Source organism: Suncus etruscus, chromosome 9, assembly GCF_024139225.1.
Source record: "Suncus etruscus isolate mSunEtr1 chromosome 9, mSunEtr1.pri.cur, whole genome shotgun sequence".
NCBI lineage: Eukaryota > Metazoa > Chordata > Mammalia > Eulipotyphla > Soricidae > Suncus > Suncus etruscus.
Window position 1 is genome coordinate 4,957,379 of NC_064856.1, and position 23,360 is coordinate 4,980,738.

Genomic DNA, 23,360 nt, shown 5'->3' on the forward strand with positions numbered 1-23,360 from the left:
TTCCATGTCCTCATGCGAGTCATGCAGAATATCCTCTTTACTGCTGAATGTGAACATGACTGGACTTATTCGAGTAATTTGGCACATTATGGTGATGACTCAATAGGGCAGACAAGGGCAAGAGCACTGGCCTTTGCATTTCCCCACCACCCTCATCCATTTTATTCACCTGATGTGAATGGACAGAGACAAGATGTTTGGCAGGATGGTCAGAGCTGAAGATCTTTTTTTTAAGAAGGGAGGTTTATTGAGAATAAAAGGAACCAACACACGCCTGGAATGATTAACTGGCACTGGTTATAAGCTCTGGGAAATACATCTTATCTAAATAGTTTTTGCTGTGGTAAGATAAGGCAGAGAAGGGAGGAGAAAGCACCTCTGTCCTTATATTTGGAGCAGAATTTATGTCTCACAGAGTCTAATCACTTTGGCTCATCTCTCCTGGCATTCCTTTCTCCTTCTGTCTCCCAATAATCCTGTGAGGTTTTCACACATCAACACAAATGTAATCTTTGGGGTTTCCTGCAAAACTCCCCATAGCACAGGTCAGAGGTGGGAACCGTGATCGTTTGTATGGTCTTTTTTTTGAACTGGTTCAGAAACACTAAAAATGCTAGCAGCCTCTTGCTAGGGCAAGAGAAATGCTGCTCTGTGTCCAAAAAGCCAGAGCTGACATATGTGGATTATGGATGAAGTAATTCTGATACATTTCATGTCAGATTTGTGCATGCCTTGAGGGCATACAGTTAATTGCAAACATAGTATTGGTAATTCTAAATCAAAACACAGCTAGCTTCATTATATCTATTAATTTGTAAACCATGCCAGTGAAAGAAACTGAGAAATAAACTTGTCTAAACCCTTTGTTTATAAAGAAACTGGTATCTGGGCACCAGAGTTACAGTACAGTGGGTAAGGTAATTTCTTTGCATGCACCTGACCCAGATTCATTCCTTGTCACCCCATATGATCCTCCAAGCCAACTAGGAATGATTCATGAGGACAGATACAGGAGTAAGACCTGAGCACTATTAGGCGTGCTCCTCTGCCCCAAAAAAAGAAACTGGGGTCCACTTGACAATTTTTCAATGTTAGACTAAGTAGTAGAGACAAAGATAGAATTGTGGGTTTCTGATTTTATGCTAAGTGCCAGCTGTACCACTGAGTTAGATTAAATCCAGCTGTCTGGATCTTCCAGAAATGATTTAAAGATATGCTCCTGTTGACATTTTCATCTTTGGGTATTTGATAGAAATTGAGAATAGAGTCCAGGAATGTAAATTTTAAATAGCTTCCAGTATATTATGCTATAAACTCTGGCATGAGGTGGGTTACACAAAATACATTTTAGAAACAAACTTTTCCACAAATTCAGTTGCTATGTTTGCACCTGGCCAGCTCCACTGTTTTACTCTGTTCTCAAAAGAGATATAAACCAAGCTGGGAAAAAGCATGGGTCAGGCAGCTAGATAAGTGAACAAACATCATGAAAATCTTAATAAACCTTTTACTCATTGCATTTAGTCTCCAAGCAAAATTTAAAAAAGTTGGTTTTGTTTAATAAATTATTTTATTTTTATTTTTTTTTATTTATTTATTTATTTATTTTTTTGCTTTTTGGCCCACACTTGTTGACACTCAGGAGTTACTCCTGGCTACGCACTCAGAAATCTCTCCTGGCTTGGGGACCATATGGGATGCTGGGGGATCAAACCTCGGGTTAGTCCTATGTTAGAGCATGCAAGGTAAATGCCTGACTACTTGTGCCACCACTCCAGCCCCTAATGAATTATGTTTTAATCAATACATACTGTTGATAAAAATAGGGCCATCTTTTACCATGAAGTGGTAGGTGCAGTTAGGTAAATAACTACTCTATCATGAAATAAATAACAACTATCATGACGATAGTGAGAGAGAGAAATAGCATGTCTGTTTCAAAGACAGGCAGGGACATATGGTCCCCCATGCCAGTAACCCCAGAGTGTAACTGGGTGTGGCCCAAACACCAAAAAAAAAAAAAAAGAAAAGGAAAAGACAGGCAAGGAGTGGGGGAGGAGGAAAATGAGAGACATTGGCAAAAAAGTTACACTGCTGATGGGAGGTGTACTTTTATGACTGAAACCTAACTACAAACAGGTAACCATTAAATACATAAATTGTTAAAATAAATAAATAAACAAATCTTTAAAAAAAAAACAGGACCATCTATGCACTCACTATCTCAGAAAAGTAAGAAGACAATCAAAAATGCATAGCAAATCAGCAAGAAAATAAAAGTTATTTTTTCTTGGGGGGGGGGGCCACACCCGGCGGTGCTCAGGGGTTACTCCTGGCTGTCTGCTCAGAAATAGCTCCTGGCAGGCACGGGGGACCATATGGGACACCGGGATTCGAACCAACCACCTTTGGTGCTGGATCGGTTGCTTGCAAGGCAAACGCTGCTGTGCTATCTCTCTGGGCACAAAATAAAAATTCTTAAAAGCAGTGTTTTTACCCTTTCTTTAGCTAATTTACAGAAATTATCCTGGAGATTATTAGGTGAACATGAAACTGATGATGGAAGAAATCGCTCAAAGCTGCAGGGAATGATATGCTCCAGCACTTGACACTTTCCTTCTTACTCTCTTTTTCCTTCCTCTCCTCTTCGGTTATAGAATAATGAGGGCTGCAAAAGGCATTCATAACAATTTAATTTATATGTAGGGACACCATAACTGTCTTTAAGCTTGACCCATTTGTCAAACTAAGATGAGTAGTAAAGGAGACTGCCCCAAAGACATAATTTTGGTTTTCAAAGGACACATTTTTAGTCATTTACTTTCATACTTGTTTTATAAAACACATAGTTTGATTATTTTTTGGGGGGTAGATCATTTGTTAGTGCTCAGGGTCTACTTAGTGCTAGGTACACAAGGGTCCATATAGTTCTAGAGACATACCTGGTACAAAGAACACACTCCAGCTTTTGATATATATTCCTGGTTGTTAGAATTATATTCCTAACAACTGAATAATCATACTTAAAAACATAGTGCCTGGGGGCCAGAGTTATAGTAGAGTTGGTGGGGAACTTGCCTTGCATGGAGCAAACCCTGTTGTATATATTTCCCCTGAGCCTTTCCAGGAGGGATATTGAAGAGTAGAGAAGGAAGTAAGACATGAGCACCACTGGCTGTGTTCCCCCAAAAAGTAATAGATAAATTTAATTAATTAAAAAATTAAATGTGTGTCATAGGGGAATAGATTGGGGAAGATGGAGTTCATGTGGCAAAGCATGTCTTGGGGAAGATATTAAGCTCTTTTGCTGTGTAGGGTCCTTCTCTGCTCTGGAATCTTGATTTTTTAAAGAAAAGAAAAGCATGTATTTATTAACACCAGGGTTAGTGACAGATAAAGAAAAAGTAATTTTGAATTTTGGGTTATGAATATTTCTGCATCTATTATCTTCAACATCTCTAGTTGTTCACTTCAATAACCAGTCACTATTTGTTACTTATCTGTATGTAAAATCTAAAATTAAATTAATTCCTTTGGTGACTAAAGAAGAGTCAATTATTTTACAGTTCAATCACAGTAAAAACATTATTCAGTCTCCAGTACTAAAAAAGGCCTTAGAGATCACATCTTTTAATACCAATGGAGAAACTAGATTGATTTTCAAGAAGTAAATAAGAGGCGGTAGAGACACTGTATGGTAGATGTCAGAGAGAGAGAGAGAGAGAGAGAGAGAGAGAGAGAGAGAGAGAGAGAGAACAAATAGTAAATTAAAAAATGACAATCAGCCCTCAGATAAGTAAATGTAATATGGGTGTTTTACTTCATTAAAGTACAATTGATAAAAAGAACAAAAGAAGGTGAAGTGAAATATTGAAACAAAAAAACTTTATTTTTTGTACTGGGCAAGAAGGATGAAACATGTAGATTCAAGAAGAGCTACTATAACAGGACCATAGGAGAGTAGAACACGTTTCAATACATATTGATAAGAATCTAATTTTAAAGGGCCGTTATCTCAACCTATTTGTACTGCCATATTTAATCTTTTTCTTTCTCTGTTTCTTTCATTCCACACACCTGTCTCTACCTATTAGTTTTTCTGTTTCTGTCTGTTAACTATCTTTTCATATTTCTGTAAAGTAATTGAGAGTGGACTTAAACATTACACCCCTTTATAGCACAATTACATAAATCCTAAAAAGAAAGGGCATTTTCTTATCACCTTATATATCAACATTGTAATCAGTTAATCAGACATTTTAATATTATTTATATTTATAATTATAATTAAGTATAATTACTCAATAATATGTAATATTATTATAATTAATTTATAATATGAATTTAATAACTATTTAATATTTATAAATCTAAAGTTTGTGATGAAATCTTTGTCAAATGTTCATATGGTGTATTTTATAAACATTATTTCACCCTCCTTGCTCTAACCTATTTTGAGTTATCATATTTTGTTGTCACTCCTTTTATAATCATTTTATGTAACACATTTTGAGTGTTTAGACATTTGGTTTTTTAAATAATTTTTATTTTGACCAAAGTGAATTACAAATATTTCACAGTAATATTTTAGGTACAGAATGACATTGAATCAGGGGCATTTCCACCACCAGTGTTGTCCTCCCTCCACCCCTGTTCCCAGCATGCATTCCATATCCCCCTCATTTGCCCCCGAGGCAACCAGAAGAAGTGATCCCCTTTATATCTAGCTTGTTGTAGATTGGGTATCGATTCTGTTTCATTGGCTTTGGATTTGGTGTTTAAGTTTGATTATTTTTTTATTTTTACTCAATGTTCATATGCCTGTTTGGTCTTGGTACCATCCATTATTTCCCCCTCAATTTTTAGGCAGAATCTTTTGACATACTTAAGTGAGATCCTATTTGAATGTCTATAACTATTAGGAAAATTATAAACATGAAATTAGGAATATTATAAACATGAATATGTTTAATGGAGCAGAGTGAATTGTATAGGTTGCATAAAAGTTACAAGAATAGGAATATATTTCATGCATTCTTTATTATCTTGGCATACACTTTTAAAATGCTTTGTGAAACATAAGAGCAAATTATCATTAGCAAGTTTAGAAAAACTGCTTTACAGCCTATATTCTTTATTTATTCCCAAACATCAACAGGTTGAAGATCAGGGAAAAATTAATTCGTATAATAAAATGAGTAGAAGTATATAAGTACAAAATCAAGTAGCCACCTTTCAATGTACTCTTTAATGAAAGGGACAGAATTAAAATACTTAATAGTTTAGTGATTTTATAACCAAGAAGAAAAATTAGCAAGGAACAAGAAACAATAGTAACGAACTAGTATCTGAATGCAAAGTGGAAAGAATTTCAGAGTAGGTTTTCAGGTTCAGACCAGTCCCAGATTGGCCATTCTGAGTGATAATTGGCAAGACTCCCTCACTCTTTGGAGTAGTTTCCTTATCTATAAAATGAGGGCTGAGCTACATGCTGTAATACCCCTTCCAACTCAATGGGTCTCTGAAAGGCTCATATCTATATCATTTAGACCCTGATGGAATGACAGATTGGGCAGCATTTCAGAGAAAGGGACTATTAAACATGCAAGGTAATAACAGTGGCTCTTGTAAGAAGGGTGTGGGGGGAGAAGTTCGAAGAAATAGGAAGCAAATCAGTAAGTGAAGGGAGAAAGACTGCATGCTCTAAGGAAAGCAGCCCAAATAAATGTAAGAACTCAGGAGAGAGCATGGAATGTTTTCAAAGAAGATGTGCTTGATTACAGTCAAGGCGAATATTGGGGATGTGAATGCACAGATAGTTTATGTGCAGTATATCTTTGGTACAGCCATATCAGCTCTATGGAAATGTTTGCTGATGCATGTTGATTGATTTATGTGTATATCAAAGATTTGTTGGAACAGAAATATAGCATACATAGTACAAAATATTCTCTAACTCTAAGCTTGCAGTGGCTTCAGAAGAAATATTTTTACTCACCACAAAGAGTGATGGGTGCAGTTAGAGAAATAACTACATTGAGAACTACCATAACAATGTGAATGAATGAGGGAAGTAGAAAGCCTGTCTAGAGCGCAGGCGGGGGTGTAGTGGGGAGAAGGGAGATTCAGGACATTGATGATGGGATTGTTGCACTGGTGAAGTGGGTGTTCTTTACATGACTGAAACCCAACTACAATCATGTTTGTAATCAAGGTGTTTAAATAAAGATATTAATAAAAAAAGAAAAAATATATTTTTACTGAACCTTGTACTTACATTACTTTTATATAAAATTCCCCCACCTGAATGTTAAGTCCTTCCCTAAACAAGGAATATGGAATTGCCCAGAAATTTTCAAGCTGATGCATAAAGTCTCATTATTTCCACTGCTCTTTTCTTAGTGAAGATCATGTTTCACTGATAAATCATTAAGCAAATGTACATTAGCTAATTTTATCTTCATTAGTTCTTAGAGGGTTGTATCTTGTTTTGTTTTATTTTTATTTTATTTAAATTATTTATTTGAGGAAATTTAGAATTACACCTAGCAGTGCTCAGGGCTTACTTCTGGCTCTGCATTTGGGGATCATTTCTGGCAGTACTTAGGAGAAATTACAGAATGCTGTGAAATTAACCTTGGTCAGCATATGCAAGACAAGTGCCTTACTCGCCTAACTATAACTCATCCCCCATTTTCCCACTTTTAGACATGGTAAAAGTGTATTCACAATGAATGGATCTTCCTAGATCTTGGATATGAATATAAAGCATGTTATTAATACTATGTAAACATTTTGCTTGGTGCTTTATATAATGATTTATAGCATTGCTATAACCAGTATGACTTCTGACTAAACAAAGGATTAGTTTCAAGATTTCATTCCACAGAATATCCATTTAACTAGATCATTGGGATCAACTTCAGTCAAATATATTTGACTGGAAAAAAGGGTGATAATAAAATTAATTTAATGAACTCATTACAAATATTACCAGCATAAAATTATGACTGACATAATCTGCTGGTACTTTGGGGTATCTACATATGGTTTATACTAGTTCATATTTGGATAAAGAAAGCCTATTTTAATTTATCCTTGCAAAAAGATGAATTAATTTTATTTCACACTGAGATGGTAAATGCAAGTGATAGATGCAATGAAATGTATAAAGAAAGGGAAATTATTTTAAAAGACTGGGTGATAAAAGTCCTCATCCCCCAAGTACTTTCTGAATAAATATTGTTTAATATTTGCAGTGCTTATGGATATGTTTGCACAAGAAGAATGTGCATACAATTTAAGTACCTTTTTTCTTAATGTTTCATCAACTTTATAATGTTTTGAACTTCTGTAGATATTGTGGAAGAAATTTTTAATTTTGTATGTATTTCAAGATAAAGTTGCAAGTTATCAGTGATGTTTTTAAAGTTTATTTAAACATTCTTTTTCTCTTTTTGTTTTCCTTTATTTATTCCCTTTTTCCTTTCTTCCTCCTAGTTCTCTCTTTTCTTCATTCCTTTCATTTTGTTCCATTTTCTAAGATGTTGAATCTTCTCAGCAGAAAATAAAAAGGACCAGAACTGGTCTACACTAACACCCCAATGAAATGCGTTATTCAAACATTTACAGAAATTATCACAAATCCTACCATCATAATGAGATTTAAGCATTTTATGTCATTTTTAATTTAAGTGAGAAAACCTTAATCTACCCTGTGGAATATTTTATTGTAATCAGGCTTGATGATCATATATTTGTATCTAATATAAAGCCAGTTTCAAAATACATGGATTTTAAATGATGAAATCTTGCAGGGTTTGTTAATATGTATTTTAAATTAATTTTTAACACTCATATTTTTCTACTGGTTTATGGCAATTTGGAGCTCTATGTATGCAAAATATTTTCACTAATGATTAGCTAAGCAAAATTAGGGGGGTTTTTTGGGCCCGAAGAGATAGCACAGTGGTGTTTGCCTTGCAAGCAGCCGAGTCCCATATGGTCCCCCGAGCCTGCCAGGAGCTATTTCTGAGCAGACAGCCAGGAGTAACCCCTGAATACCGCCGGGTATGGCCCAAAATCCAAAAATAAAAAAATAAATAAATAAATTAGGGGTTTTTTTTAGCTAATCATATTTATTTTTTTATGGATATTCTGTCTTCTTACTATTGTCTGTCAATCATAGTCAAGGAAATGATATAATATTCCAGCAAAATTATCACATTTTTATAGATGGAAAGCAAAATACATTTATTATCTTGTAATTCTCAGGGTCTAGAATCCCAATCAAGAATCCCAAACTCAGTTTCAAGAGTAAAGTCAAGGTAAAGACTGGTATTTTCTTTTCCAGACTCTAGAGAAGGGGTCTCAAACTCGCGGCCCTCGGCCGGCCTTCAAATTTCGCAGTATTCACGATTATTCACTTACCGAATAATCGCAATAAACATCGCATTAGTAAGAAAAAAAATCGCATTAAACATTCGCAGACCCCGAGCAGTTCCATTTGGGATATGCAAATGTTTAATGCGATTTTTTTGCGATTTTTTTTCTTACTAATGCGATTTTTTATTGTGAATATTCGGTGGTAAGTGAAATCCCTTATGCGGCCCTGCCTCACTCAGACTTTGCCTCTCCTGCGGCCCCCAGGTAAATTGAGTTTGAGACCCCTGCTATAGAGGAACCATTTTTTTATATAGTTCATCTCCACTCACACAGGGAGTTGTTCTCTGGGAGGTTGGTGAATACATGCCTACTCTTACTGCTGTAGAAAATAAATCGCAAGTGAGTTTTGAAATCATAAATAGGTAATGATGAAATTTAAATCAAAATAGTTGAGGTCTTATAGATTGCATCCTGAATTCCACATTGCACTTCACTGAATTTAAGATCACAGCAAACTAAAAACTATAAAGAGAATTAAATAGATAGAATATTTTCAAATAAAGCAAGGAATATTTTCAAGCTTGATAAGTTCCTATAAAGATTTTAAAAAAGATATTAAGAAAGAAAAGTTCCACAAGATTGAAAATACTGAGTTGTAATAAGAACTGCCAAAAGGTAATTTATTTTATATTATCCTTGAAGTAAGAGTAAAATTTAAAAGTAACTTATTTAAAAATTTGAAAGATAAGGTAAAGCTCCACTATCTATCTAATATTGTGGGGGGTATTTAATAGAAAAATTAGTGAAGTATATATATATATATACAAATTGTTTTATTATTATACTTTTTCAAAATGGTGCTTTTGAAAACACCAATTTGAAAAGCTAATTACACTTTTATTTTTTCATTCATAGTAGTTCAAGTATGGAATCAACCTAAATGCCATTGACATAGGGCCTGATGAAGAAGTTACGGTTTAAACTTTTAATGACACAGTAATCTGCCACTTTAATAAATAAAACCATGTCCCTGGAATATTATAAATGGAATATGAGGTGATTATGCTAAGTGAAAGAGGAAAATGAAAAACAGTTACCAGATTGTTTCACTTACGTTTGAAATAGGAATCATCAAAGTAAATGAACACCCAAAATATCTCCTAGATTTGGTGAAATTTATGGTAATAGGAATTAAAGGGTGGAGGAGGGAGTAAACGGGTCTTTGGTATTAGAATGCCGCTGTAATTTTGGTAGGTGTGTGCAGAAAGTTTTACTCATATGTATATGTGTCTAGGTACATATAGAGTTGTATGAAATTGTACAGCATTATAAAGCAAAAATTGAATCAATAAAACCAATATTTTTTATTTTATTTTATTGAGACAGTTATGACCAATAGAATCCTTCATAATTAAATTTGAGATATACAGTGAGTCAGGGCCCTTCCCACCACCAGTGTCTACCTCCCTCCATCAATAGCTCCGGAGTGCCCCCTGGCCTGCCAGTTTAACAGGCCTCTATAAGTTTAGATTGTTAAAGTTTAGATCTCTTAATTCTATTGTCCTTGACTTTGGCTTGGATATTTAGTTCTGTCCTTACTTATTTCTTGCCGGTGTATCTGAGACCAACTGACTCCTTGACCCAGACTTTCTTTGATTCTTTCTTCTTAGTTTATAGAAAAATGTGGTAATATGTGGTAAAATAAAGTAATCTGAGTCCTAAGGTTCTATGAAAAAGGCAGGAATCCCCTAAAGATAAGAGAATTAAAAAATCCAATTTAAGGGCCAGAGGAGATAGCACAGCAACGGGGTGTTTGCCTTGCATACAGCTGACCTTGGAGGGACCCAGATTGATACCAGGCAACCCATATGGTCCCCCAGCTTGACAGCTTCGATTTCTGAGGGCAGAGCCAGAAGTAATCCCCGAGCATCACTGGGAGTGGTCCAAAAGCAATCAATCAATAAAGTTAAAAAAATAAACTAAATTAAAAAAAAAGAAAAAGAAAAAAATAAAATGAACAACAAGAAGGAAAAAAAAACAAAAACAAAGAAAAAGGGAGAAAGTGATACAGGAGATTACATTTGGGGAAAAACAGGATAAAAGGTAGTGTTATATAGGTCTATACTTATGATGAAAATATAGGCTTCCCCATTGTCTTTTGAGATTTCCTTGTGGGGTGTGGGCTCCAGGCAGGGAGGTCTTGGGTAGAGTTCTTGCAGTGGGAGTCCTTTTGGAGCTAGGTCCTGTATCAAGCCACAGTCCACATTAGGGAGAGGTGATTAGGAGGGCCACACTGCATAAGTCAGTCGGGGTGTTGGTTGCATTTTCTTGCCGGGAATGAGGTGAGAGCTTGAGTGGGTGTCTCTTCACTTGGGTAGTGGGTATTGGTTCATTGGGGTAGGAGGTCGGTCTTGATGCCTAATGGATTAAGAACTGAGGGTGAAGAGTTATAATGTGGTGAGGATATCGGGGATGGGATTGAGGAATGAAGGGATAGTCAGATTTCTGAACGGGGGAGAGGGAATAGGGAGGGATTATATAGGGTATAGGTATGGTTTGTTTGTGGTTTAGGTTTGTCTCTTAAGGAGGATTCCTATCTCTGTGTGCTCCTGCCCACATATAAACATATAGAAGTTAGCTTAGGTATATATTAATGAAGAGATGGGGGGAGGGCAAGAGATGCACTGAGTACAGAAAGATAGATAAGTAAAGTACTTGTAAGGAAAAAGAAACTAATAGATCAACTTTTGGGTGTGTATAGGATTCGTGTCTCGAGTACTAACCCTTGTGTTAGTGAGGCCTATCTATATAGGTGTTTACCCTTTGCAGTATTGTTTTATTTGATTTGTTTTTGTTTCTTTTAGGTCACACCAGTGTGGTCCTGGCTCTATGCTCGGAGATCGCCCCTGGTGGGCACGGGGGACCATGTGGGATGCCAGGATTTGAGCCACCGTCCTTCTGCAGGAAGGACAGATGCCTTGCCTCCATGCTCTCTCTCCTGGCCCCACTTTATTCCCTTAAATATGTCTTTTATTTAATCTTTTTTTAAAGAAATTTTTTTCTTTAGATATGTGTGAGCATATATATTTTTAGTTTTTGTCCTGTGTCTGTTTTCTTCTCTCTCCACCCCCAAATCCAACAGCAATATAATGTAACACCACTTCTTCCTGCCAAGGCATATTAAAAAAGGGGGAAATTTTACGTGTAAAAACAAGCTCTTATCTACTAGGGATAAGAACTTATACTTTTTTACAACACAGGGGCATCTCCCACCCTGAACATATGTCATGTGGAGCCAACTTAGACCAGGAATTAAACACTGACCGTCCAGCCCTGACTCCTGGATCCCAGACATAGAAACGACAGAGTTCTCCACAACCGCTCCAGGAACCAAATCCCCTCCAGGGCATCCATAATGCTGCTCTGACACCAGCATGCGCCAGTTCTAAATAGATAACCTGACAACAAAGATATGGGAACAACTTGATCCAAGAGCAAGTTGTCCTTCCTCACCAGCCAACGATAAGACAAAATCAGAAGACATGTTACCCTTTGATTGTGCAAAAGCCAAGATCGCTATATACAGATGACTGGTAGTTACAACCAGGACTGGACACTATGCATTCCGGGACAACAACAACAACAACAACAACAACAAAAACAACAAAAAGCATTAGCCTAGCTTTTGGTCTACAATCAGTTCAACAAACAAGATCTCCAATTCCAGAGGTCTGACTGAGACAATCTCAACTGAATGGGTCTTCCGGAAGCATAACGAAAGACTCTATCCCAGGCTCCATCCTAGGAGCAATGTAATGACCAAGACCACCAACTACAGAAGATGGATTAAAACGACACTGAAGAAGAAGAACTGCTAGAACCACAAAGAAAGACTTCATCATAAGCTCCATTCCTTGAGCTGTACAGACACCAAGATCTCTAGATACAGAGGTCCGATTTTATCATCCATGATGAAACAGAAATCTTCTATACAACACAAAAGCACCCAGGGGGAGAGTAAATGATCATGCAAGGAGTCTATAGTTAATCCCATGACAGTATACTTCAGGGGTGGAGAAACCCTGTATCTCCTAGGCCAGTGGTCAGCAACCCTTTTTTTTCAACTGAGCCAAATCTCGGCAAAACCACGATTAAAATTTATTTTGAGAGCCACATTTTTTTTTTGGTTTTGGGGTCACACCCGGCAGCACTCAGGGGTTACTCCTGGCTCTATGCTCAGAAATCACTCCTGGCAGGCTCAGGGGACCATATGGGAATCAGGGATTCGAACCACCTACGTTCTGCATGAGAGGCAAACGTCTTACCTCCATGCTATCTCTCCGTCCCCGAGAGCCACATTTTTAAAACTGAAAATACATAGGATGGTACACTGTTTTTAGTTTCAGTAAGTTTTTATTGAGAATATTCTGTATGCAAGTATCCACATTGGTCGGGAGGATACAAATAACACAACTAATAAAAAAAAAACTTTAAAATGATATTATTTATCAATAACATTAAATTCCATAAAATTTGCCTTACAATGTAGAGAAAATTACATCCTGACAATGAATGACAAAGTCACAAACACTAATGTGAACATTGGCCTTGCATTTCCTTGGATAGTTTGAGTAAGTCAGGTTTGTATGTTGTTGTTTTTCATTTTAGGCACAATTCCAGGTTTCATCGATGAGAGATTTCTCAATTTACTCTTGATAAGATTCATACTTGAAAATGATTGTTTGCATAAATATGTAGACCTGAGCAAGAAAAGAACAGCAAATGCTAGCTTTTATAGTTGATTATATGAGTCAGGAATACTATTCCAGGTGTTAAAAATCAACATATCTTGCTTCTCCAGATCTTTCAAAGCAGACCACTCGTGCTATGAGCTAAGTTTACATTTGTGTTTCTCCAATCTTTCTAAATTAGCACAAAGACGTTCAAGTTTTGAGTTCCACAGTTCTTTGTTTTTTAAATCCAGCAATTGCATTTCAAAGTTGCCAATGTCGATATTAAAGGGAGAAAAATTTAATTCCATTACAGTAACATCCAGAGGTTTTTTTTTTTTTTAACAAAGGCCAATGTTGCTTTGCTGTTTCTGAAATCCTGAAACCTCTTGAGAAAAACTTCCCTCATATTTTAAAGTGCTGTTTTAAAATAGATCATGTCAATATCAGAATTATTTTCTTGGAGATGTTTCAACAGGCTTGAAAAGTGAATCAGAATTTCTCTGTCAAAATCTTGAGCAAAAACAGATAATTTATTTTCAAACAAAATAACTTCTAACGTCGAAAAAATTGTGTTTCCTTTCCCCTGTATTTTATTATTAAGCTGATTTAGATGTGAAGTAACATCCACCATGAAATAGTTTTTGAATCCACTGATCGTTTGTTAATTCTGGATAGTGAACACCCTTCTCAAGGAAAAATGCTTTGATTTCTGATAATAAGGAAGCAAAACATTTCAAAATGTTTCCTCTTGATAACCAAAATGTGCTGAAAATTTGAAACCCTACTATATGGAGATGAAACAGGTAAAAGGGAAAAACCTTTTAACAATCTTTAAAAGTAAGAACAGTGTTCCAGAGAAAAGGAGTGATTTCACTGAAAGGAAAAAAATCTATTGACACTTTAGTGTGTGCTGCAAGAAATCAAACTAAAATACACACATAAACAAAAACTATGCTTTGTTAAAGGCATATGATATCATATCATAAAGGAATTATGATAGAGTGCCTGAAACATTGAGTTTTTATTTAAGCATATATGTTACAAAATTATTTATACTTGAATTTCAATCATAGAATGTACACCACCCTTCACTAGTGCACTTTCTCCACCACCAATGTCCCCTTCACCCTCCTCTGCCTATGTCAGTGACAGGCATTTTGCTTTTTTCTCTCTATCTCTCTTTTCCTTTATGACACTGAGGTTTGCAAAATTTCCTTATGACACTGTGGTTTGCAACATTGTTAATTAAAGGGTACCATGCATGTCACTTATCCATTTTCAGCATCCAGTTCTTGTCCAGAGTGATAAGTTCCAACTATCAATGTCATAATGTACCTTTTTCTATTCTAACTGATCTCACCATTTTTAATGATCTTTATTTAAACACCGTGATTACAAATATAATTGTAGTTTTATGACTACAGTCATGTAAAGAACACCCCCCTTCACCAGTGCAGGATTCCCACCACCAATTTCATTGAGAAACAATGATTCAAAGAGGACAAGGTAAAGTTACAGTGAAAGAACAATTGCCCATAAATAGAGTTCTCAGAAGAAATCCCCTTGCTGACGCCTAAATATTGAACTTACAGTAAAAAAAAAAAACATTAAGAAAAATAAGGCAGAACCCATGTATAATTACGTTGTCCACAAGTCCCCAGATTGTAGTACATTATAACATTTCTTAGCAGTACACAAAGCAACGTAAAGCCATGAGATTTATGTGACTCCTTAACTTTTAAGGCATATTATTTTTATATTTTCATGCACATACATATTATTTTAAGTTAACATCAAAAGTTTAAGAGGTTTTCTTTTTTGGGTTATTCAAAAGAGCACAGTAAAAACGGTGTTAGAGTGGCAAATATTGTTTGCATAGGCCCACCAAAATATGGGAGTCATAGAAAGGAATAGCCTTGGTCTAAATACAAGGAGACCCTACCCCTGAAGTTTTCTGGCATAAGACCAACTCTAGGCTCCAGGCAAACTAGTTTAGTCAATCCAAGTCATTGTCTGTAGTGCAAATACAGTTTTATTTTTCACTCAGTCCTATTGTTGGCATCAGATTTTTGTATTAAAGATCCTGGAATCTGCACATCCTACATTGAAGTCAGGCTGGTGTGGAGTATCCTTTAGTTTCACCTCACAATCAAGGGGCAATACAGCAAGCCCTGTCCAGTAAGCAGGTCATTGTTCTTGTTAAGTCTTTTCAGTGTTAAGGGAAGTGTCTTTTGAGTAGATCCATGTCAGAGCAGCTGTAGGGTCTTCCCTGGTAGAGGATTGCCTCCAGGTGATGTTATAGACAACCTTGGATGTTTTGTAGATGTCTTCCCTAGATCAGGGGTGAATGGAGAATGCCCATTCTTCTGAGGCCTGTGCCAGGTCATTGCCATGTCAATGTTCAGGGTGTAAAATCCCATTGCACTAAAAAATTTGTGTTCCCATCTCTATTAGATAAGAACTTATTGGTATGTATAGTATTTTCCCGTTTTAGTGTGCCTAAGCAAACAAGAAATAGAGCCACGTTGCGTTATCAGAGTATATGGGGGCGTAAAAACACGTCCAACAATACCCATGACTTGGTTCAAACATAAGCATTAAACTGAGGGATTCTTTCACACCAAATTCCATATTGAGCAGTTCACAAAGAGAAGATAAAAAAGGGGGAGGGGAATTGTCACTGTATCAGAAAATATTCAGCAAAAATTATAGCCGTCAAAGAAAACACCCATAAAATGTTGAAAAGACATACGTGTCCTTTATATGCCTTTTGGAATAGTTGGGTGAGTGTTAACTACAGGGCACCACTTTGGTCTGTGACTTAGGACTATACAGTACTTAAGTTAGAAAGTGTAAATGAGAAGTAGATGATAGGGGTTAAGGAAGTTAAAGAGAAAAATGATCTTTTTGTAGGAGTGTGCAAAAGGGCAGAGTCCAAAATGAACATTCTGCATACATAAAAACATAATTCAATGATAGTGAGTACTATTAATGTATCTTGTGTGCACGATTTTGAAAATATATACTGAAAACAGATTACCAGTGAAGCTGGAAGGCCAGAAGTTCAGGGCCCCATCCAGACCCTCCCTAAGGAGCTGAATGGATAATGGGGGAAAGCCTAGGGTACCTTCAAGCTCTGCCAAGGGACCCAACTCACCGGCTTGCCCAGGCATGTGGCCCGGGGAAGCCCTGGAGATCTGGAGCAAGGCGGCAGAGGGGTTCTGGGGGGGGGGTCCCGCACCCCCCTAAGGCCTGGTTAAGAAGGCCTCCAGCATGGCAGAGGCCTCCTGAACCCCATATTGCTAGGCTCTTGGCTCCCAGGAAGGAGAGAGATCCTTCAACATGCTGGGAGGCCAGAAGTTCAGGGCCCCACCCAGACCCTCCCTAAGGAGCTGAATGGATAATGGGGGAAAACCTAGGGTACTTTCAAGCTCCGCCAAGGGACCCAACTCACCCAACAGGCATGTGGCCCGGGGAAGCCCTGGGATCTCACCACTTTTTATAGCAAGCTTCCTATCATGGACTAGTTTCTCTAGATATTATTACCATGTTGCCATTTATTATTCTTATATGCCACGAATAATTATTCTGTCTACACCTCTCTTTCTGACTCATTTCACTCAAAAAAAAAATAATCTGATGTGTTGATGTATGTACAGGTGATGCACTGTGCATGGCTCAGTGTTTTTGTGTAGTCACAAGAAACAGAAGTTGTGCATTGTATTCACTCATTGTATGATAGGCTGGATTAAAAAAAACTCCCTGCTGAACTAAATTCTGTGACAGATGACACAGTAAAGGTAATTTGTGAAATTCACAATTGTGATCAAATTCAGGCTATTCACCACCCTGGGTGAGAGTATGGGTGCCCACTACTAGCATCTTCTCCATGAGGAAGTGAAGTGGCTGTTCAGGGGAAGGGTGCTCTCTTGCCTTGTTGGCAAGAAGGAAGAAGTAGTGCAGTTCCTGTGAGACCAGAACTCTGACTTTGTACAGCCCCAGTTGGACAAGGAATGGGTAGCTAAGCTTGTGTATTTGGCAGACATTGTTCATTTTCTCTATGAACTTAATATTTCTCTGCAGGGGAGTTTCACAAGTAGTTTTTACAGTGAGACATAAGATGGATGTGTTCAAAAAAAAGAATCTGATTCTGGGATAGCTGTGTCTGAGAAGAAGATATTGAAATGTTTCCACTCTTGCAAAAAATTTCTGATTGGCCCTTATATTATGCAGAAAATCATAATAAATATGAAAAACAGCATTTAAGGGCATTAGCTCACAATTTAATCATGAGTACTCTGAACATGAGAATCCACAGAAAAGAAAACTCTGGGTTGAGAATCCCTTCATGAAAGATACCCACTCTTCTGAAAAATAAAACATGTGTTTTAAGATCACTCCAGGCACTGTACTTCTAAACCTCACCCAACCTGGTCTGAAGAAGCAGGTAGCAGGAAAGAAATAATAAACCAAGCTAGCCGGGAAAGGATGATCATGAAGTCCATGGCCTTTAACCTTGTACTCTCTGTCTGGAGCCCAAAAAGCTAGAACACCTCTTTCTTTATTAAAACCAATTCCCGATACCAGGAGGCTTTAGGTTGAGAGAGAGAGAGAGAGAGAGAGAGAGAGAGAGAGAGAGAGAGAGAGAGAGAGAGAGAGAGACGAGAGAGAGAGAGAAAGAGAGAGAAAGAGAGAGAGAAGTACATTTCAGTGGGCTTTAACATATCAAAGGAAGAGGTTTAAGAAAGGATGACTTTGGGGGAACACCTTTGGGGATGATACTGGGTATCATCTTACACTCTTGGAGCCGACCACCGGGGCTGCACATGGGGCGCGCACTGACAGAGGCTAGGAGCAGAGTCCTGATTCCTGGAGCAGCTGCTCTGCACACAGAAGAGCCAAATTAAAAGTGGAAAGAGTCGGGTGTGGCTCGTGAGCCGCAGGTTTCTGACCACTGTCCTAGGCCAAGGGAATTCCCTCTATAATATCTCCAATAGTTACTGTGCCTATGCAGGGAGAAAAAGAAAAAAAAGCACAAAATAATCATTTTTCCACATATATATTTATTGATTGGTCGATTTTTATTGATGTCTTTATTTTGGTACAGATATTGAAGTTGATGTCTTCAATTTTATTTTATTTTATCTTTCTTTTTGTACTCCGGCATAGTTTGATTTCAGAACCGAGACTAATAATAAATAAAATAAAATAAAATAAATAAAATAAGCTGAAAATGGTGGAGTCCTTCTAGAGACTTTCAACCTCAGTTTGAGCAAGGACATGAAAAGGTAATTGAAACACCACAACAATACAGAAAGAAATATCAAATTAAATATCCAGTGAGCACTACAGCAATAAAGACCTAAAATACTACTGTGAATAATTTGTAATCCACTTTGGTCAAAATAAAAATTATTATAAAAAAGAGGGGAAAAAGTACACACTTCTTCACCAGTGCAACTTTCCTGTCACCAATGCCTCCATTTTTCTTTATTATATTAAAATCATCTTTGTCCACTAGAGTTTAAAGAGCTCTGACAAAGTCATTTCCTAAAGCTCTTTTATACTCTTGTAGGCAAAGATGGCTGTAGTATGATAATTATTCTATTGCTATACTAACTATGTACTATCATTGCTACTTAACTGATAGATATAAAATGTTTTAGTTAACCAAGTGTTATCAATAGGTCATTGAGGGGCAAAAGTGGCTAAACTCTTTGTAATAAATTTCTTATTTAGTCCTGATATTCTTTGTCCTTACCTCCCAACAGGACAAACTTCTACTTTTCATTGACTCAGCATCAGAAAACTTGTTCTTCGATAAGGCACTAGCTTAATGCTAAGGATGGAAAAGATGTAGTTGCCAATTTAAGGTAAGTTATACATAAAAGAGGAGGCTGGTGAGATGTTGTGATACAAACTATTTTGTACAAAGTACTATGAATGCTTGACAAGTATATTACTTATATAAGAGACTTTTGAGAGCCATATTTTCCAGAATGTGTCTAAATTTCTGGAAACACCTAGTGTATATGCCAGGAGCAGAATGTACCCTCTGGTGCTTGAGAGCATAAAAAAGAGACGAATTGAACTTCTTTATTAATGTAAGCAAATCTGAAGTTGAACCCCTAGTTAATTAAAAAATCATAAAAGGTTTTTTGAGCCTGAGTAATAGTGGGCAAAGGAGTTTTGAGTCTTTTTGAGCCTGAGACAGTGGACAAAGTGCTTGTTTTGTATGCTGCCAACCCAGATCCAGAAGTAACCCTAGGTGTGTTGCCCCCAAAATCATAAAAAGTTTTTAAAAGTGGAGTGTAAGAAACTCAATCAAATATAACCCACACAGAGACAGCATGTGCTTAAGCCAGATGAAATTCTTCCATACCTCCACTAGATCCTCCTCTCTGAAAAATCTTTCCCAAAGAAATTAAAAACTTCTTTCAGAGATTCTAGATTTCTCTGATTAACTTAAGTTATAGCATAGCATTTAAATGTTCCAAGTTACATTATATAGGCTCTTGATCTCTCTTCTGGAGGATTTTATCCTGCTCTTTGATATCTTGGGAGTTCTGGCAGGCTCAAAACTTTATCTTTCTCTAAACAAAGCAACTTCTTTTAATTTGTAATATTCTTCTCTGATTGGTTAAAAATAAATCACCCTTAAAATAATCTCTCACCATCCTTAGCGGGGATAAGCTATAGTTAGAAATTAGACTTTTGAGTCTTAATCAGCCACTAATGGACAAAGTGACCCTTCTGAAATGCTTTGACAGCTGCATGCAAATCAATGTTTTATCATCATGACCATCAGCATCAACAATCTAACTCCATCTAATCACATCATCCCCATCTAACAACGTTTGAGCAGGGAGACTAAAGAGGCCTGGAGAAATTGGGAGTCTTGTCCAAAGGCACACTGCTAGAAGAGATTAGTTCTTCAAGGAATCAGCCTATGGACCTTTCTACCACTCTACATAGTTCATTATACCTACTCTCTCCCAGATCTAGAACCACTCTCTAGCCTGTACTTACCACTTGAACAACCTCCTGGTGGCCATTCCTCTTTCTAATCCTGATTATTCTCAACTATGGCTGTCAAAATCACCCTATTATAACTTCTGGGCTCAAGACCTGAGATACATAAAATCTGTATTAGCTCCTTCACAGGGTCAACGAGTGATAGGAGTTGGGACAACCATGTGAAATACAATCATTACTGTTTCATCAGTAACTTCAAGGGCAGATTAAATAAAATAAACCTGAAAAGTAAGGAGAAGCAACTTGATCTTCCGTAATGTGTCAGTGGGGGGGTCCTCTCATCATTAGAAATCCCTCCCTTAACTTCCACTTCAGTGATCACATCCTGGTGGAAAGAGACAGACTTTTTTTTACCCCCAGAAAGGGTAGCAGGCCAAGGGCTTCCAGGAGAAAGAGATATAAGGAAACAAACCAACAACAACAAAAAAACCTGAATAGTGCCATCTACTGGGAGAAAAAGCCACTATACAAAAAGCTCCTGAAACTGGTGAGAAAACAGAAGAGGTAAGGTATTGCCTAAACTGAGCTGCAAAAGGGCACAGAAAGGAGAGATGGAAGGAACTTCAAGTGACAGGAAAGTAGAATGGAAGCACAAAGTAGAATGGATAAACTTTCATAGTGGATACCTTTCCCACATTTTTTATTTTGCAGGGGTAAGTGGTCTGAGTAATTTGCTGGTGGTTACTTAACTACTAAGAAATGAAACAACCCTGATCCTTTGCTCAATTCCTGGTTATTCTTGGCTCAACACCATTTTCTAGTAAACTTCTAGTCATGCAAACACGAAAGAAAATGCATTCACTCTCTTTCTAGGAATGCAGTTATTCACACTCCAAAATTTCAAAGAAGATATAGATGTTGGCTCAAAGGAGAAGGTAGCAACTAGCATTTATGCCTGAAGTTATTTGTGCATGAAAGGTATGAGGAAGAACTAGACATCAAGACAATAGGAGGCTTGGAAGACCAACACAACCTAGAGGTAGGAGGTGGAGAAGGGGATGAAACACTGTGCCTAGCATAAAGGTCTTAGCGATCACTGTTAGAGGAGGAAGTAGTCTCTAGCATTTGTCTTTGATCTTTGATGAGCTCTCACTGCTAACTTGGAATAACCCTAAAGAGACTGAATTAGCTTAAAATATCACTTAGCATATCTTCAACATTTTGACCACTTCTTCTCATCTCTGCTGTTTACTATTTCGCCTGTGTCTCTATCAACATTTTCTTAAGTGATTTCAGTAATATCATAACTGAAATTCTTGCTTCTAATTTAGTCTATTTTCAACAAAGCAAGTTGGGTTACATTACAACTGATTAACTTATTTTCCTCACCACCTCTTATTCATCAGAGCACAAAATTTAAGTCCTTATGTTAGCCACACACAATTTGCCTGCCATCTTTGTCTCAGTACTCTCTTCATTGCAAGGTTCCAGGTACACTCATTTCCTGCTCTTTCTCTAATCAGGTAAACCCTTCACCCTACATGGGAATTTTAAACTTGCTGTTCCCTCTGACTGAAATGTTCTTTTCCCTATACCCAGTAACTACACAGAGATACTTGTATTAAAAAAAAAAAGACAATCCATGAATAGGAAAGATAATGCAGTACATAGGGTACTTGCCTTTCATGTGAGAAACCCAGTTTTGATTCCTGGCATCTCATATAGTCTCTTAAGTACTGCCATGATTATTCCCTGAGCACAGAACTAGGAAAAACCCATGAGCATCACTGGGAGTGGTCAAAACAAACAAAAAATGTGATCCTTTCTTATTCAAATGTCAGCACACATTCCTCTTTCCGTTCCCCAGTTAAGCTGAACTTGCTAAATTATTGATTGTTTGTATTACAGGAACAATATAAGGGAGGACTTCCCCACATTTTCTCAGAAAGAAAAAATGTGAGGTTAACTGAGGAATTATGACTGTCTCCCAGAAAAGGTAGTTATCTCCTCTGGCGATAATAATATGAATAATAGAAATGATGCATCTTGTATGTATTGACTATCAATATATAGGAAGCCTTTGGGTAGAGGTAATATTATAGTCCAGGATTTTGAGGTAAGCCAAACACTAGAGCATGGAGAAGTTATTCACCTAGATACCTGTGGTAAATCAGCCAGCAATTGACTGCTGGCCATTACGTTAGGATCCAGAAGACCTTTGCTCTCTTGTAGAAGCAGAATTTTGAAAATGTTTTTTTAAAACTTACCCATTCTCGGGGCTGAAGAGGTGGCACAGTGGTAGGGTCTTTGCCTTGCACATTGCTGACTAGGATGGACTGCAGGACTGCAGTTCAATCCCCCGACCTCCCATATGTCCCCCAAAGGAGTAACCCCTGAGTGTCACAAGGTATGGCCCAAAAACCAAAAAAAAAAAAAAACCTTACCCATTTTTCTTTAATCAAATAAAGAACATGTCACCTTTAGTGGGTGGATAAATAATACAGCTGGTAAAATACTTTCCTTGGATATGGCTGACTTTCAATCCCCACTACCCTAAATGGTCCCCGTACACAACCAGGAGAACCAGTAGTTCTAATCATCACTGGCTGTGGTCCAAAAAAAAGAAAACAGAAAGAATATTTAATCTTTAAATCATAAAGAAAGCTATGCAACTGATGACCAAGATGTCATCACTGAAAGTGCATTTAAAATTCAGCTAGACCCTCAACCCCAAATTATAGGTCAGAGAAAAGCCAGGAGGCTCTTTTTCCATCAGAGAGAGAGAGAGAGAGCAAGCAGGTAAACCAAAAACCTTAGACCACAGATCATAACTGATGAAGAAAACTGAGACCAGAACTTCTTAATCCTGATGGAGAATTTGGAGAAGAAGCATAGGACAGATTCTAAGAGGTTCCCTATCTTTGGGAATAAAGAAATTCATAGTATTTCTGTGGGGGGGGAGTGGGGACCATGGAACTTCCTTGTCTCTACTGACAACTTCCTGACCCAGAATCAACCACCTGCAGATCCTCATCAAAGCAGTTGTCAAGATAGTGGTTGAGGGTTCTGAAGACTTGCAATAAGAGAAACAAATACAGCTCTACTACCAAGTCCTAGGAGGAATCTTTGTTGTAGAAAAAGATGAAATAAGTTGCATCTTAACTTCCAATCTTTTCTCATGGGATTTGTAATCTATGCAATCAGTTGAGAAATAGTGATGAAAGCAAAGAAAAAAGAAAGTATGTGGTTTTGGTTTCTTGGATTGTG